This window comes from Eurosta solidaginis, chromosome 3 (assembly GCF_040869045.1).
Source record: "Eurosta solidaginis isolate ZX-2024a chromosome 3, ASM4086904v1, whole genome shotgun sequence".
Taxonomy (NCBI): domain Eukaryota; kingdom Metazoa; phylum Arthropoda; class Insecta; order Diptera; family Tephritidae; genus Eurosta; species Eurosta solidaginis.
In genome coordinates, this window is record NC_090321.1 from 204912098 (window position 1) to 204931517 (window position 19420).

A 19420-nucleotide genomic window follows, 5' to 3' on the forward strand; every position below is an offset into this window, starting at 1 on the left:
GTAGCTCAGATTACAAGATCCGGGGATGAATTTGATGGAAGTGTATCATGATTTTCAATCATTATCGACTGAACTATTAGAAAAAAAAATATTTTTCCCTGGGCGCAAGAAAACCTCACTACGCCACTGTCATACCATGTACTCTGTTTTTTAGGCGCATTTTTTGCTCGAAAACACAGTAACTGACATACCCAGTTCATCAAATGCGGCTGTTTGATGGTTTTATTGCTTAGCAATCAAAACTTGATTGACTTAAAATTTTTAATTACATACATTACATATGCTCAGCTAAAGTGAAAATTTATGTACACATAAATTATGGGTTTTTAAAATTTTTGGTTTCTGACTTTACAAGCTTCAAACATTTCTGAGCACTTTCACATCTTAACCAATTCTCCATAGGAAATAATTTTCATAGCTTTTTATCTTTATATGAAAGCAACGCTTCTCGCTTCTACTCTGTCGTCAATGTAAAGAGTTTATGGTTTTGGTTGGCACGCAAACATTTGAATGGTCGGCTCGAAAAACTTTGTAAACGTTCCCTGAACTTCTTGCAGATTTATTGCTCTCTTTCATCGCTGAAATGTAAACTATTGCAGTGTAATTGTTGGCGCGGACTAGAGCTCTTGTTAATCGAATAATTGGCAGCATTCGATTATTGACTTATTCGACTCTTCGAATAATTTATAACAAGAAAAGAATTTTCATTTACAACTGCAAACCGATAACTCGTCGATAACAAATCGATAACATGCCGATTACAAACCGATAGCTCGTCGAGGACAAATAGGTAAAAATCCGGCAATAAATCCATAACATTTCGATAGAAATGAAAACATTTGTTATCGATAGTGAATTTTTAGCGATTCGATAAACAATCGAACACTCGTTTATACCTCGTCGAAGACATGCCGATAGCAAACCGATAACAAACATCTTACATGTCGATAATGGTTACTAACGATAACATACCTTTAACACTCCCATAACGGATAGATTACACGCCGTCCGGTGTTTTTTGTTTCCATTCCTCCCACCCTACATTCCATTCCTCCCAGCCTACATTCATATTCTGTCGTCCCCAATGGGTTTGGTTAGGTTGAACTGGCCGGTCAACAAGAATTCACATAGTTTGAATGAGTCCATGGTGTTACCAGAATTTTTTTGACGACGAGACGTAAGAACTCCAATCAGGTGTCAGGACTTATATTATGAAATAATTCCGTCCTCTTGCCAAATACTAGAAGTTTTCTGGGACCTATATTATTGCTATCTCGAGCCCAGACAACTATCCCGCTCTAAATAGCTGGAGCCTTGACCTGGCGAGTGCAGGATACGATCACCGAACATGTTCAACCGTTTTTTCCTGCAGCTCGCACTTTCTTTATCTTCTGTTACTGACAAGGCCTAACTTATAAGCATGCGACGCCAGAAGGCAATGTCCAGTTAGTATGCCCATTGTGAACCTTAAGTATTCTCTCTTCAGAGACATGAGCCACTGGGTGAGTCTTAAATCGTTGAATTTGTACATTATATTAGAAATTTTGTAACACCGGATGGGGGATTGCATTCAACTCTTGTCTCCTTTTGATGTCTCCAAAACCGATAGTGAGATTTAGCGTCGATTCAGTGAGTGCTGTACCCTCCTTTGTCAACACATGGACTTTTTCGGTACCTTCTCTCTCTTTGTGACTGGGAACTCAGTACAGATATGTATATGGTCCGGCATAACGAAGTTTTTCCAGTTTGGTATTCCAGTATACTTCTTGCTGATGTGCTGTGCAAGATTATTGCCTTAATCGCCGCCTAACTATCAGTATTTATATTGACGCCTCTGCAGCTTAAGCACGCTTTCTGGAGAATCTCTGCTGTTTTCTTCATGGCTATAATTTCCACCTGAAAGACGCTAGATTAATCTTGCAGCCTTTAGGATGTACTTATTCCTGGATCGACACATTAAACAGTAGACCCGACTCCTTCCATTAATTTGGAGCCACCGGTATACACGTTAATAGAATGTTCTGTAATTTTTGCACCCTGGAAGCAACCCTGCCGCTCAGAACTCTTTCGAGACTCAGGCATGGGACCATATACTCCGTTTGCCCGATTTTAGACGGCGCTATACTGCTATGGCCATATGGCCTTAAGCCTTGTTGGAGTAGATAACGCGATATTTCTTGCCCCATACTGTATATCACTTGAAAAAATTACGGCTACGTTTACCTTACACTTATGTTCTGAATTCTCCCAATTCGTAGGTAAAGATGTTAATACACAAAAAACATACCAATAAACACACACACATATTTGCAAATCGAAAGCACATTTAAGCGATGCTGATTGTACGTAAAAGAAAGGATGTTGCTAAAGGCCATAACAAAATCTGATGTCATCTTAAATGAACGAGAAATTAAAAAGAAACATATAACAAAGCGGATGAGACGATGAGCTACGATTGAGTTGTGAGCGATGATTTTAAGTGCTTTAAAATTGACGTAATGTAAACATTTTTATGATATAGGTGACATGAAAAGTCTTTTACAGGTGATATTAGATAAATGTAAAATTACTTTATGGTTGAAAAAAAAAAAAAACCAGAACCAAATAAACAGCACTTATAATAGCCTCCAATTGCTCATTTGCTTGGTGGATTGAATCATAATAAAATTACTCATTCCAATTTAAGCCGGAATTGATAAAAGATCACGACAGACATGCTTCCAGGGCTATATATTAGCAATAGATTATTATTGGGCGAATGTTAGCAGTTTCGATACGTCACGAAAAAAACAGCCACACATATACATAGAAGGCGGCATACAATATGAGATACAGAAACGAGAAATAAATGAGCAACTATGACACAGAAACCAAAAATTAATAAGCATTTACTCGAGACGGCTGCTTGCGAAAAGTCTAGACCCTGTAAGCAATATATTGACAAGGCAAACTGAGAGTATAAAAGCAGCGCAGTCTAAGTGATGGTCAATCAGTTTGATTTTAATACGCTATAAGTAGTGGTGTTGGAATGAAAAACATTTTTCTATATTAAATATTTGAGTTACGGTTATACTTACATGAAGTAAGAATAATACTAAAAGCTATATAATGATTAGGTAGGTCCTAGGTATTAGTCATCATACCCCTCATCAATCTAGGGCGTTGATCATACAAAGAAGATCAACTGAACATTAATCAGGCTATTCTACGCGTCACATTTTTAGAAATTTCACGCGCCCAACGCTTTTATTTAACTGTGTGGACAACGCCCTAGATTGATGGGGAGTGTGATGACTAATACCTAGGACCCAACTAATTATTTTATAGCTTTTATTATTATTATTACTTCATGTGGGCAAGGCAGTTCTGAGCCCTTTTAAGATACATATTTGTACTTTTCTTAGCATGAGGTGAAAGCGATGAGGTGAAAGTGTGTGCTGAAAATTGCGTAATGAAGGGTATATTTGCGCAACTAGCAAGACATTTAGAGGAGAATTTTTTAAGTAGTTCAACCCCCGTTGCGTTAATGGCGATTTTATCTCAGCTAATTTTGAATCTAAGTGCTTAATACAAAATAATTGGCAAGTGAGGGTAACGACTTAGTATTTTTATTCGTTAATAACTTCAAAAACTTGCCTGCCATAAGATAATTTCCGGGCGCGAGGAGATATACCACTTTACCTAAATACTATAATTTTTTACTTGTTCAAGTTGATAGTCAGTATCCATTTGTTACAATAGTCGATAAGGGAATTTATCATTTGCTGTATCTGAGCAGAGGATGCAGAAAGGAAGACCAGATCATCAGCATACATGTGTACCTTCACATTTCTATTACAAACCCTAGCATCTAAGCGCGGATAATCATTTAGTTAATTTAAGTATACTGAGAACAAAACAGGACTTCGAAGGCAGCCTTGACGAGCTCCATGGTTTACCAGAAAAGACTCTGAAAGTTTGCCATCGAACAAAACCTGGCAGAACGTATTCACGCAGAACAAACTTTAAATTTCAATTATATGAGTTAAGAGACCATGCGAGGCTAGTTTGTTATTGTAGCTATGGGAATCGTATCGAAAGCATGCGAGAAATCGAAAAAAAGCAAAAGCTCTTGTGTTGGATGCACAATTTTTATGGACAACGCATGAAAGCATAAAAATACTGCCTATCAGCGAACAGCTCCTGCAAAAACCGACTGGGAAATCATCAAAAAAAAATTCTACAACCTATCCAGAGCTGTGTACAAATGTATAGTTTCTGGAATAAATACCAATTTAATTTTTATAATTTTTTATTATAGAGAAATCAGAAAGGCATGCTTTCTAACGAAGCTTGTAGTATAATTGTATATAATTTATTATTAGTTTTTTCCCATTAGCAATGCAGATATATTAAATTTTTCATACGCAGGGTCTGTTACTATAAAAATTCGATATTACAAAAATTCCAATAAAATTTATGAATATTGAACAATTTTTTCCACACAAATTTACAAATGAAAGTGATTTTGACAGAAACCGCTGCCCATATGAGTTAGTTTTGCTCTAATAAATCTAGTTCCAGCTCTTCTTATTTTAAACTATAAAAAAAGATTTCTAGTGTGGCGTTATTTTCGCTAAATAAATATGCATGTATGTATGTGTATATGTAAGCATTTAGAAGCGCTTAATAAATTCAATAACAGATTCACAACAAAAGTGTTTGTAGTTAAATTAAAAGCAAAAAAAATATATATTAAATAAATTAGAAGTGAGAAAACACGTTAGGTAGAAACGAGAGCTACTTAAAATAAGCTCATATTTAACTTTATTGCAATAACAACAACAACAAATATAGTAAGGTTAGACTGACCACAACAAGCAACTAACTGGCAAAACGAAATGGTCAAAAAGCAACCACGCAAACCGCGTTAATCAACAACATTCCAAAATATTTATGCAAATAAAGGCGCTTGGGTTATTCCTGCTTGAATTGAAAACTTTTGTTTAATATCTTTTTTTTTATAATTATTGCAATCATAAAATTGATTTGTAATAAAAATATTTTCGCTCTTAACGAAATTGGTCAAAAACATTTATGAGGAATGTGAGACAGTTGTCTCGGTAGCATATTTAAAGCAACACCGAAATGGTCTATAAAACCATCTGAAAATAGTCACCAAATGATAACGGGTCAAAAATCGTGGAATAATACGGAGATAAAAAGTTCGCCAGTGCTCTCGAATTAATGAATCACTTGCCAAATATCAGTTATCCAAGTAACATAGAACCTGAGTTATGACAATACAAAAGGAGATGAGTGCGAAGTGAATAATCGATAAGTAAAGATATCGAAGTAAAGACATCGATGAATTTTTGATAAGAAATTGATAGCTTTTTGATAACAAGACTAAAACTTTTCAATAAAAACCGGCTTTCCAAATTTTGCGAAAAAGTTTTTGTGATTGGTTTTTCTAACTTCAGTTTTCAAATGTGTCGAAATCTTTTTATTAAATAACGAAAATAAAAAAAATCTTCATAAAACAAATTTGTTAAAAATTCCGCTTGTTCCAATTTTGGCATTATTGACGCCATCAGCACCGCCCACGCTGGCAGTATGAAAAATTTTTAAAATTGGGTATCACGAAATGCTTTAAGAAGTTTGTTGACATCCGCATAGATACTTAAGATTCGGTAGATAATTGAGTGATGGTGATGTGTGTAGTATTGAAGCATTCAGAATAGACAACTGTTTAGTAATAAGTATGTGGTCAACAAATGTCGGGAAAAGATGTGTTAAATCAAATGTCAAGTAAATAACTATTATACATTTTTAAAAGAAAATGACTTCTTGTTTTACCTTGTACACTTAACCATAAACTATAACAAAAACTGTGTGCATAGCTGACATTTCGACTTGTCAAAAACTGCTAAAATGCAGTTTAAAAACATTTTATGAATTTTTAATCAACAAAACCCACAATGTCAAATTCATTGGTAAAGCTCAACGCTGCGTTTGAAAAGCTATAACTCAACAGTTGACTAACAGCTGTGTGTTATAAACACACCCACCGTAAAGCTTATACGCAAATATTTTAGTCTACATATGTGTGCGATTTGATGGAATTTAGTCGAGTATGGGTGCGGGCGGTGTAATTGGCGTGTTTTATTGAGTTTTTCACCCTGTAGTTGGTGGGTTGATTAACTCGAATTCGTTTTTTGGCAATCAGTGTCACAAATAGCTTGAGAGCATTAATTAAAACCAAAATTCTAAAAGCGAAGATATGGCTAAAGAAATACGCAAATATTTTAAGTGGGCGAGTCACTGAAAACAAATTCCAGAAAAAAAAATGAAAAAAAAAAAAATAAAATGTAGGAAACAATTTTTAAATTAAAAATAAAAATGATTTCTTAGCAATGATGCTGTGTTTACGCATAAAATTTTTATAATTTCCAAAAATGTACTGTTCCGTTGAACGAGCCTAAAAATATTCCATACAAGTTTGATTAAATCCTGAGTAAAAAATTAGTAGCAACAAAAGGTAGTATATACTTAGAGAACAGTTACAAAGCGTATGAATGTTGGAAATTTCAAGTTCAAAAGTTAGCTTCCGAAAAGCTAGGTGATAAAGTAGTGAAATTTTGAAACATATCCTAGTAACAATCGCCGCGTTTGTGTAATTTTTCGCTAATATAAATAACAAGGAAAATTTTTAAGCAACATGAGCCTGCCCCGCTAATTAAATACACAAAAAATGTTTGCTAAGCTCTAGACCTTAGGTGGGAAATATGAAAAAAAAACGTCTACACATTAGGCACAGCCAAAATATGAGCTTAAGTAAGAACGTAAGCGGAAAATGACACATAGAAAACCAAAAGTACAAAAAACTTAATTACGGTAGATATATACCACCAAGTAATAATTAAGTAAAACATTGTGTGATAAATGTGGTTGCCAGACTAAAGCAACTGAGAAAGTCTTAAATTCCGGTGGAATACCCAGCTGTCGACTTTCCATAAAAACATTATAAAGATGTTTCGTAATTTGTGGCACACACAGCTACGAACACGAAAACAGCGGCAGAAATGTTTGGCAAATTTTATGAATTATTATGTTTCTGTTTTTATTTTTGATAACTTGGGAAAAAATTCATCAATTGAGCGGGCGGGAGTAAAACGGAGACTAATGTAAAAAGTGACTAAGCAGTAAAAGAAAAATTGGCATTTAAAACGGAGCTAATCGGCTTTTTCTCTTTAAACAAGGACACGCCAGGGACTCATCGTTTTTTTGTATTAGAAGACGGCACATCAAATTATTCAATTAGAGATGGACACATTATGACTTTCAGTAAAGAGTGTGTGTGTATATCAACTAATATAGAGCTGAGCGCCACCTTCATACATGCGTAACGGATTGACGGACTTCGATCAACTTTTGAAGTTGATGGACTGCTAGCGCCTATTATTAGACATTTCAAAGACTATTTCCTGAACATTGCGGTATACCATCAGAAGCAATTTAGAATAACTTTAATTCTGGTACAATTACTCATCAATTCTGGATTATTTTCAGAATCGTTTCGAGACGCTTTCAGGATCAATCTGAAACAACTTCAGGATTACTTTAGAGTTCTTTAGGTCTAACTTTGACAAAACTGTATTACTATTTCGAAACTATTTCCAAATCGTTTAAAGATGACCTCGGGATTATTTGAGTTATCATTTCGGGAAAACTTCCCAGTCACTTGGAGATTGTTTCTCAACAACTATCTGACAGTTTGGGCATCGTTATTTTTATTTCTGGAATAACTTCGAGGCTATTTCGAAACCATTTTTGAATTGTTGCCAGATCGCTTTAGGATTATTGCCTGAACCATTTCGAAATTATTTCGGGACCAATTTGGAACGATTTCAGGATGACTTTGGAATTATTTTAGTCAGTCAGGAAAACTTCAAAACCACTTCAAGACTATTTTTGGGAATTTTTGAGACAGCTTGGGCATCGTTTCGACTTCAGTTCTGCATTTTTTTTAATCATCATTGGAACGATTTCAGGATCACTTTGGAATTATTTTTGTTATCATCTCAGTAAAACTTCAGAATCACTTCGAGACTGTTTCTGGGAAATTTTGAGACAGCTTGGGCATCGTTTTGAATTCACTTCTGCATTTTTTCGGGATCATCTCGAGATTTTTTCGAAATAATTTAACAACTGCCACAGGATTATTTAAGATACCATCTTAGGACTACTTTTGAATAATTTCGACCATACTTTGGAACCCTTTCAGGACTCTTATAGGAGCACTTCGGCATTATGACTGTAATCATTTCGAAAATGTTTCGGGATCAATTAGGAATAATTTCAGTATAAATTTGAGATTAATTTAGTTATCATTTCGGGAAAGATTCAGAATCATAACGAAATAGTGATTTTTGTGGAAATTCCGAAAATATCTTTCGCAGAAAAAATATTACTATATTGACACTTATACAAGGTCAGGGTGGAATGCGCCCGAAGAAGTTCCAGGATTAACCCTAAATGATTAAAAAAAGCAGTTCCGAAATTGAGCATGGTTCTTTAGTGATTAGTTAGTTTTTTTTTCTTCTTGCTGAGTTGCTTCGGTGTGTGAGATTTTGTTTTTGTAGCTCAATGGAATATACCTGTAAACCAATCACAAGATTCTTCTTGCTTATTATGTATTTTCCAAGAATTCTTTAACAACTCGATCGCTACTAAGGGAACTTAGTTTACTTTTATTGTATTTATATTGAAGTCTATGGGTTCGAAGATTCAGGTCTCTAGATTATCAGGAAAGGAACCTAATTCAACTCATGCACTCGTAAACGTTTTTGTTTAACTATCACGATTTGTACGGCATCCAGATTTATTCCCCTCATGTTGCAATATCTGAAGTATGTTCCAAGTTTCAAGATACTAGCACAACGCAAATTTACTTTAAATAGATTCCCGCTATTGTACCGAAAATTGCGGGGATACTTCAAAGTGACTCAGTATAAAGGAAGCAACAAAGGTGACAGGTGAAAGGTAAATGTGTTAAGAAGTTTCGTATTTGCATTTTGTTCGATACCGATGTGAGTATAAATGAGTTTGTTTACATTTTTTTTTCAAAAAGGTGGCAACTTTGGTAAAATGGATCAGGAACAAAAATCTATAAAATATACCCTTATAAATTAATTTAAGTTTAAAATTTCTTAAAAAAGGTGGCAGCCTTGTAAAAGTCCCCCAGTAAAAACATCAAAGCAGAAAAATCTTTAAATGTGATCAATCTTCTAAGTACCAAATTTGATAAAATTCGATAAAATATTTTCGGGGATAGTGCGGGTATAGAACAGTGTTGCACAACGCCGGCAGAGTTTCGAATACAAACGCAATTTTTTAGTAGTGTGTTTACATGGAGAGAACATTTTAGCATTTTAGTGTACTGTTTTAAGTTAAAGCTGATTGATTGTTTGCTTTACTGCGCTGACATGACATGTACTTCGAAGCTCTCGAGTACACTACTGGTATAAAAAAATACAAGAATTGATCATTGAAAGTTATGAGAACCCCTGTGTGAACCTACAGCAAGGTATACAAGTATACAACTTGAAGCACCACTTAACTATATCAAAATAAAAAATGCATAATGTGGAGTTGAGTTATGGGACCGGAGCTGTTACGAGCAGCGCTGAGATGACCAACAGAAAAAAGTAAATACAAAATAAATAAAATAAAATATGTGTTTTTCAGTGTAACAATTGTGGTAAAGTGTTTGCACGAGGTCTGTGTGTTTATATGTATGCGTAAATTAAATTTGTGGCAGGTGCTATAATGCAGCGAGTTGGTGCGACTGAGCCGACAGCGAGGAATGAATGGAACCGTGCAGTGGGTGAGGCATCATAACAAACGGGAAAGGCGGAGCGAATGAAAATACTACCTAAACAAAGTGCTTCAGTTATGTAGCTAGAGCAAAGAGTAACATGAAAAAAAAACTAAAAAGAATGTGGGAAAAAGAAAGAAAAAACTAGCATAAAACACCCAAAAAAAACAAAAACAAATTCATTCATTTAATGCCCTCCCGCAATGAAATTCAACTATACAATTTTTTTTGTTTTTCATTTAATTATATTTCACCTGCACTTGTCGCACTTTAAATCTCACTTTAATTTTAGAATTTTGCATGCAAATTTATTTTTGTTAAATGCAAAAGTTACACAATTCGATGTTTTAAAAGCAGTTTTTGTATTTTATTTTTTACTCGAAAATTACCACAAAATAAAATTTCTTTAGTAATTCATGTGTGAAGCTTAAGACACGATCGACAACTGTTTACTTGAACAAAAGTTAATCTTCAAATCGTTCATATGTGCTCAGAGCTTTTGTCGACGCTTTTTCATTTTCATGTTTTTAATACCTGTATATTCCAAACTTCTTGGAAATAAACTCACTGGAAAGTTGTGACGTCATGCCTACTTACTCATACCTCGATTTTGATGGTAGCGCGTGTGTGTCTTAAGTCTTTTATTTATCAACTCTCAAAAGCTGTCAAATGTATAATAAAGCTCAACACTAACAAATGAATTTATTGTTAAAATGTAACAAGTGTTGCAAGGTTTGTTAATTTTCTTAGTTATTCCCTCTTTAGTTTTTGCAGTTATTTAAATTTTTTGAGTCAGTTTATTTGCTTTGTTACCTTTCCATTTGATGGTATTTCGGTTTTGATGTTTTTCTTCTAAAGCGATCATTCCATAAAATATCGCTTAAGTACATTTATAATAATTTATTGATGTGGAGATATATTTGCACCTGTTTTTTCTTTTCTTATTAGCTGTGTTTTTTTTACATCTATATACGATTACGCTTAAACTGTATATGGATTGCTAAGCGTTAAACTTTACCTTACTTACTAACTTACATAATTGGCGCTTAACCGTCTAAATGGTTATGGCTGTCTAACAAGGCGCGCCAGTCGCTCCGCCAACCGGCGCCAATTGGTCACACCAAGGGAGTTTAAATCGTTTTCCACCTGGTCCTTCCAACGGAGCGGGGGCCGCCCTCTACCTTTGCTTCCATAGGCGGTTTCCGATAGAAACACTTTCTTGGCCGGAGCATCATCTTTCATTCGCATAACATGGCCGAGCCAGCGCAGTCGCTGCGTTTTAATTCACTGGACTATGTTGATGTCTGCGTATAGCTCGTACAGCTCATTATTAAATCTTCTTCGGTACTCACCATCGCCAATGCGTAGAGGTCCATAAATCTTTCGAAGAACTTTTCTCTCGAACACTCCCAAAGCCGCTTCATCTGCTGTTGTCATGGTCCATGCTTCTGCCCCATATAGCAGGATGGGTACGATAAGTGACTTGTAGAGTATGATTTTCGTTCGCCGAGAGAGGACTTTACTTTTCAATTGCCTACCTAGTTCAAAGTAATATTTATTTGCAAGATTGATTCTTCGCCTGATTTCAGTGCTGATGTTGTTGCTAGTGTTGATGCTGGTTCCCAAACTTTACTTTACTTCACTTTACTACTAAACTTTACCTACACTTCTGAAATTGCTGCGCATAAAATTAGTACATACTCCTAAATTTCAATACGCATTATACTCAGATGCAACTGAAATATGTGTCTATGTTTAACCTCGACACTAATTTTATGTATCAACTCTACAAACCACAACCGATTCAGCTATAGGTTATACACAGACATAAAACAGAGGTTTGTGTCTCTGCTGTTCGGTACAACATGTTTTGTAGCTCGTTGCCGCTAGATGGGTCTCCTAAGCATTATTTAAGTGAGCAGAAGCGGTTTTTTACGCGCAAACGTAGACGTAAATATGTGTAAGAAGACAGCTATTGAATGAGTTATTTGGCCTGATAATTTTCTGAGTTCCGTTCCACTGATTTAAAACTGGATTTCTTAAGCATCCGAATTATTGTACTCGCTTGCTTGTGTACAGAGCGCTAGTTCAATTTCACAAAGCTGGGGATCTTTTCGAAATATTTTCCTATTGTTAAGGGAGAGGCATAAAATCTTTTTTTGAATGACTTTGATACCATTCTTTACCGAATTCTGGATTTTTTCTTAATAAAGTATGTGCTATTTCAGGATCAAAATATGTGCTACTTCGGATATCTGCGGGGATTTCAGGAGTCCATTTTGGGACTTTTCGGGACAATTTCGGAACCATTTCGAAACAACTTTGAAATCTTTTCGGAACCATATCAAAAATAGCTTAAGGCCATATCGGTATAATTTGAGAACTATTTGAAAATCGCTTAATAATTAACAACCTACATCGATGAGTTATCGTTTTGTGAAAATCTTGTTGTCGAAATAATGCCATTTGCTTATCGTCAATGATATTATCGACGAGTTCTCGACAGTTTACAATGTTATGGAAGAGATATCGGTTTTTTGACATCAAGCTATCAGTACGCTTATGATGTGTTATAAGTTTGGTATTGATGTGTGAAAGATATGTTAAAGATGAGTTACCAGTTTCTAATTGAATTGTGTAACACCTCTAGTGAGGGAGAAACATAATGCCCACTCCTTCATATACATACCAACATCACCACTTTCACTACAACTTGATGCTTGAGCTTCACATATTTCGAATGATAAGTATACTGCGGCTGAATTGAAACTAGCTGGAATAGAAGGTTGATTTTTTATGAGACAAATAATCCTGCCAGAAGATGCCATACTCTATGAGACAAAGTTCTAAGTTATTTCCGATTCTTAGACAAGGGCTGGTTCTGGCTTTGAAATGTTGCATTCAATGTCGATGAAAAGCTCTGAAAAGCTGAGCAAGAGGATAGTATCGTACATATAGTTTAGATATTTTCTGCTAGAGGCAATACCCTAATGATGTTCGGGGATAGCAAGAGCATTACGACATTCGACATTCGCGCCTCCCAGATCGAATCGATATTGAGCAGGGTTTTTATACTCAGCTTAGCAGAGCTCACAGAAATTATTAATTGTATTCGCATAGCCGTACCCCGTAACGGCATAAAATTATCAAGATAGATTTAGACTTCTATATATCAATATTATCTGGGCGTCCGTCCATCCGTCGTCTGCCTTAAACACGATAACTTGAGTAAATTTTGAAGTATCTTAATGAAATTTGTTATATAAGTTTCTGGGCACTCATCTCATTATCTAAAATGAACGAAATCGGACTATAACCACGCCCACTTTTTCGATATCGAAAGTTTCGAAAACCAAAAAAGTGCGGTACTTCATTACCAAAGACGGATAAAGCGATGAAACTTGGTAGGTGGGTTGACCTTATGATGCAAAATAGAAAATTATTAAAATTTTTCCAAAGAAGGTAATTTAAAAGTTTTGCAAGCTGTAATTTTGCAGCTGAGTATGTAATGTTCGGTTACCCCCGAACTTAGCCTTCCTTACATGTTGAAAATTCATTTTATACTGCATCACTTTTTCCGCTGCATCTTCATGAAATCTAATGAGATGAAATCATAAGTTGACTTCGGATTTGATCGTATATCTTTTAGTTGAGCTAGATGAGCTAGATTTAGTCAATCTCAGGAAGACTTTTCCTAGATCGAGCTATGTCATTTTTTTTTATAAAATATAACATTACACCATTATGTGGCCAAAGTAGGTTTCCTCAGTCTGGAATTGCTAACACTCTGTCTAAACTCTACTTACTGGGTATTTGGAAGGAAATCGGAGGCTGGTATGGAATGACATGCAAAACTGCTCGTGCCATTGTGCGGCAAGTTTCAATTTCAATCTAAAATTATCAAGGTTTTGGCTTATGGGCTGAGCATCTCCAAACAAGCATCCAAGAAATTTGAGAAGATTATCTGAAAAAAGGATTACAATTTTGTAAATTTTTTTAGCGGCTGGTTGTAGTATATTTAAAAAGACACTTGATCGAATTTGAACGCAGACATTATACGTACCTAACTCTTCAATGTTTTTGTTACAACATGAAAATGTAAAGTGTAGTTTTTTTCTTAGGTCTTCTTATACGGAACACTCCTAAATTTTGAGTGAACTATCACTCTATCTCGGCTACCGTTTCGAAAACGTCCTATCTCAGAATTCGGTTGAAGAACGCCTTATCTCAATTTTTTTCAAAAATGCTCTATCTGAGCTCAAATTCAATAAATTTTGACATTAGCTGGGGTATTTATGAAAAAACTTCTGCAATAGGGCGTTATACAACCGAATCCCTAGAAAAGAGCAACATGCTTACTGATTAAAAAAATAATAATAATAGAAGCAACTTATAAAGCTTTATTATTTCCATACGAATTTTAGACTTTAAGATTTTTAGAAAGGGATAGAACTTGTGTTAAACTTTCTACTGTCCACGTAACATTTCCACCGGTACTACCGTCAAGCAGGCCCGTCGAGAGAGGGGGGGGGGGGGAGGTGAGGGGTCATTTATCCCGGGCCCGGGCTTTGGAGGGGCCCGGGAAACTTAAAATGCTATCGAAGCTTTTTGCTTACAGAAAATAAACAACCCACACCTTTAATCACCTTTCGTAGATAGCAATCATTTTAAATTTCAACAAATTTTATAAATCTCTTAACGTGTCGGCACCCCGCATAAGTTGTTATTGGTTTTTGCCGTCGGATTTGTAGCATAAAGTTTAATTCGTTTTCTGTTGCAGCAGAAAAATTCGGTATGGTGCAAATTCTTATACAGCGATATACAAGTATTTATGTATGTAAACAGCGATACGCCGAAAACAAACGAAGCTTGCGAAGCTAAAATTTTGCTTTCCTGGCGTTCGAAAAAGGAACAGCAAAAGACATTTTTAAACGGTTTTATTTAGCTTGATTTGACAGGCTGGTTGGCTGGCTGGCAAGAATTTTGTAATTGAAATTTAAGTAACTTTCCGATAAGCTACAAGCTTGAAACTTGGAATATAGTTCAGATCCCGATGACAATGCAATAATAAGAAAAAAAATCGCCGCTAGGTGGCACAGGGATCAAGATATTCACAAAAATCGTATTTGTAGTCCGATTTGGCTCATATTTGGAACACATAATACATACATGAATGGAAAGCGACCTATGATGTCCGATTTCGCTCACATTTGGAGCAAATATTACATACAGTCCGGTAGAAGTGACATCAAAATATTTTGGAGTTCGAGGAGGGGCAAGCATACGTGGCGCAGAGTCGAGTAAAGTCTTTGGAAGGATTATGTATTGAGGACTTAAATTGTAACAAATTGGCAGGAAAGAGCCCCTGTAATAATGAGTCACTAAATGAACTAAATAGAATAAGAAATAATAGGCAATTAAATAAAGACTAAAAACTTGAAAATAAAATAATTAAAAAAAAAATTTTAGTTAAACGGTTTTATTGAAAGCAATATTTACATGAAGAAATAATAATATTAAAAGCTAGAAAATAATTAGGTTGGTCCTAGGTACTAGTCATCACACTGCTCATCAATCTAGGGCGTTGATCAGACAATTAAATAAAGGCATTGTACACGTCAAATTTCTATTTGTAGTAATATATAAGACCAACTGAACTTTAACCAGGTTATGCTACGCCTCACATTTTTAGAAATTTCACGCGCCCAATGCTTTTATTTAATTGTATGATGAACGCCCTAAATTGATGAGGAGTGTGATGACTAGTACCTAGGACCTACCCAAATATTTTCCAGCTTTTAGTATTATTATTACTTCGTGTACGTATTGCTTTCAATAAAACCGTTTAACTTAAAATTTTTTTTAAATTATTTTATTATGAATGTGAAGAGAACGAGACGATCAACGACGATCACGAGACTGATTTCGAAAACAACACCTTTTTGTTGATAGTTGATTCGGTTATTGCAGGTATTACCGAACGATTTGCTGTCATGAAAAATTTGAAGAACACATTTTCTTTTTTGTGGCAATTTGGATACACCGATGAGGTCTCAATACGAGAAAATGTCATTCCGTTTGTCAGCAAATACAATTCAGACGTTTATCAGAGTTTAGGAGATGAAATTATCCACTTGAAGCACATTTACTCAGCAAATTTTAACGAAAATCTTTCCCGATTTGAATTGTTGAATGCTATCTGTGCTCTAAATCTAGTTAAAAAATTTCCTAACATTTGTGTTGCTCTACGTATTTTTTGCACCACACCTGTTACAGTAGCTAGTGCTGAGCATTCATTCAGTGTTCTTGCAAGGGTAAAGAACTTCCATCGATCGTGTTCAACTCAAGAACGCCTCTCAGGACTTGGCATGCTCTGTAGTGAAGCACCAACAGCGAGACAGTTGGATTTTGACTCTATCAGAGATAATTTCGCAGCTGTTAAGGCCAGGAAAGCCTTTTAGTATACCAAATTACTACCAGAAAATATTTGTGTTGCAATTTAAAGAAATTTATTTCATACAATTAATGCAATATTTAAATAAAACTCTATAAGTAATAAACTCTACTTATTTCTTCATTAGTTTTCACACCCCTATTCACCGAATTTTAAAGTGTAATACTTCTCGCAATCAATATAATAATTTATTTTCTACAAATATATTAATACTTTATGAAGAATGTGTATATTTCTATGTAAACATATTTACTCATGTTGATCTGTATGAATGGTAGATAAATTAGAGTTCATAACTATATGTGACCCGGTCAATGAAAAGGTGGCTTATGACTCAAAAAAAAAAAACAGCCTTTCTGAGTGATAAGCCACCTTTTCATAGACCAGGTCACATATATTCATTGAATATAATATACATGTATGCATGTATACCCTTAAATATACATTTATATACAAATGCATATAAATATAAATAAAAATAAAATATGGTAACTTTGATTTTTAGAATTTGTTCATTTTAATATGGGGCCCACAATTTTTGCCCACGGGTCCCGATTTTCTTCCCGATTCCTTCGGGAGGTGGGTTGAGCGCTATGCTTTACGTCTGTTGGGCCAGTTTATTCCCATATTGCCTACTACGTTTGTGTATAAGACGTACTAAACATTTAGTACCTTACCTTTGTTGTAGCGAACGAAATATTAGTATGCATGTGTGTTTACTTACTGTGCTCATTAGTCGTCTCCAGCACCTTAGACCAAGTGTGTATCGGCCCTGTGTATGGTATGAAGAGGGAACAATGCGATCGCATCTAAATTACCGTATGTATAATGTTGCGAAGATGATAGCTGCGACAATATCGCTTGCGGTGGCTGGAGGGAGTGGTTCCAAATCTCCAAAGGCAAAGCACGAAAGCGCGGTTTGAGGGGGTGGATGAAGGGCAAATCCCTACGGTACCAAAAGTCAAGATATGGATACCATGCGTGATGAAGTCAGAGGATATACTGCGACTTCTGCAGAATCAGAATCCGAACATACCGACACAGGATTGGAAGGTACTTACTGTATCTCGGCCTACGGAAGAAGGTCAGTTCTACATCTTCCAAATAAACAAGCAGGCGGAGGATATATTGTACACGCATGTCCTTTGGTACAGGCAAAATTTATATACGACTTAGGAAAAGAAATCCCGAGGATAAAAATCCTAACACGCTAGAAGCGGGCGAAGTCGGAAAGGACCTACAAAACCTAAGGGAAAAAAGACAGTTGGAAGTAGCCGACGTCACCACGAAGGTGTTAGAAGAGGACCAACAGCCAGATAGTGCTGTGAGTCGCACAGGGGAACACCCGGCACAACAGCTACAAGAGGCTGAAGGGGCTTTGAACACTCTGAACCAAAAGGGCAAGGGGAGGATGACGACGTCATAACAAAGGTGCTGGAGGGGGACAAACAGCCCAATGGTGCTGCGAGTCCTTCAGATAAACCTCCAACACAGTAAAGTGGTGTCGAACGAACTCCTCCTAACCCTTGAGGAGGGTTCGTTTGTCGTGACGCTGATCCAGGAGCTGTGGCTCTCATCGGGAGGAAAGGTTTCTGGACTTAGCGCGCGCGGATTTGGCGTTTACTATGCCAAAAGGAAGGACGGGTGAGAATTGTAGTAATGGTATGGAAACAGCTGCACTATATATGCAGGCATTTATCCTGGTATCCTGCTACGTGGCCCATGCTGCGGAGGTTGCACCGATGGAGTGCAATAGGCTAGTACAGGACAAAGTGCGCAAAAGGCGGTTGGTCATAAGCGCGGATGCAAATGCGCACCACAATGCATGGGGAGGAGCAGATACGAACATAAGAGGCGAATCTCTATTTGGTTACATCCTGCAAACCAATTTGTAGATAGCCAACAGGGGAAATGTCCCTACATACATTTGTCCAAAATCCAGCAATGTTTTGGATATTACACTATGCTCCCAACGTGATATATCAAGGTATGATTGGATGGCTCTTGCTAGACCATCCTTCTCCGACCATGCGTATATCAGCTTCAGCATCCCCCTAAAGAAGGTAGAGAGGGGAGGAACCTTTAGAAACCCTAGGTTAACGAATTGGACTAAATTCCAGAAACAGGTAGAAAGAAAACTGGGACAACCCAAAGAGGTTGCCAATGTGGAGGAATTGGAGGAGTCAAATGAATTCCTAATAAGGACGCTTATGACTGCGTATAACAAAGCTTGTCCTCTAAGAAGATTCAGAGGAAAACCAAAGCCGCCATGGTGGAGCAATGAGCTGAGTCTTCTATGAAGACAGGTAAAAGAAATGTTTAAACTAGCAAAGACTTCGGAAAGCGAAGTGTGTCGGGGTGAGTACAGGGATCTACGGAGGATCTACAAGCGTGAAATTTTCAAGGCGAAGAGAATCTCATGGAAAAGTTTATGTACGGGCATAGAGTGCTCCAGCGAAACAGCACGATCGAAAAAAGTCCTAGCAAGGGGAACATAGTCCAGGGACTAATAAAGAGAACGGGGAAAGGTCCCTTGAGATGCTTCTCGATACAATTTTCCCATCGGGAGATAGTTTAGAAGAGCCAGCAGACAGCACTCACACTTCGATCACGGAGCGGGTAATGCCGGGCTTGGTGACCGATGCCAAGATCGAATGGGCGGTGAAGACGTTTTATAAGTTTAAATCGCCGGGCCCAGATGGTATATTCCCGGCCAAGCTACAAGTTTCAAGTGGAGCGGTCGTGGAATGGCTTAAAATAATATTCGATGGGTGCATAAGACTGAATCATGTACTGCACTCTAGGAGAACTGCTCGTGTAGCTTGCCTACCAAAGGCGGGGAAGATCGGTCACGTATATCCTAAAGACTATAGACCCACTAGCTTGACATAATTTCTGCTCAAAACCTTTGAGAGGCTGATAGATGTGTACATAAAGTCCAACGTGGATGAAAAGCTGCTCTCCACAACACAGCATGCGTACACCAAAGGCAAGTCGGTAGACACCGCATTGCATAGGGTGGTAATAAGCATAGAGAAAGTCCTGGAATATAAGGAATATGCTCTAGGAGTCTTCCTAGATATTGCTGGGGCTTCCAATAATGTTTT

At 36.5% G+C, this 19420-nt stretch overlaps 1 protein-coding gene across 2 annotated transcripts in view; it reads right to left on the bottom strand.

Moving 5' to 3' along the window:
- jbug (filamin-type immunoglobulin domains fbug) overlaps positions 1-10251 on the bottom strand; it is a 229773-nt gene extending 219522 nt beyond the window's left edge. The window contains exon 1 of one of the 2 annotated variants that reach the window (XM_067774779.1): positions 10114-10251. The gene's annotated coding sequence lies outside the window, so the exon portion shown is untranslated. The remainder of the gene's footprint in view (positions 1-10113) is intronic. The other variant, XM_067774781.1, reaches the window with a different exon arrangement.
- Positions 10252-19420: the final 9169 nt, after the last annotated feature.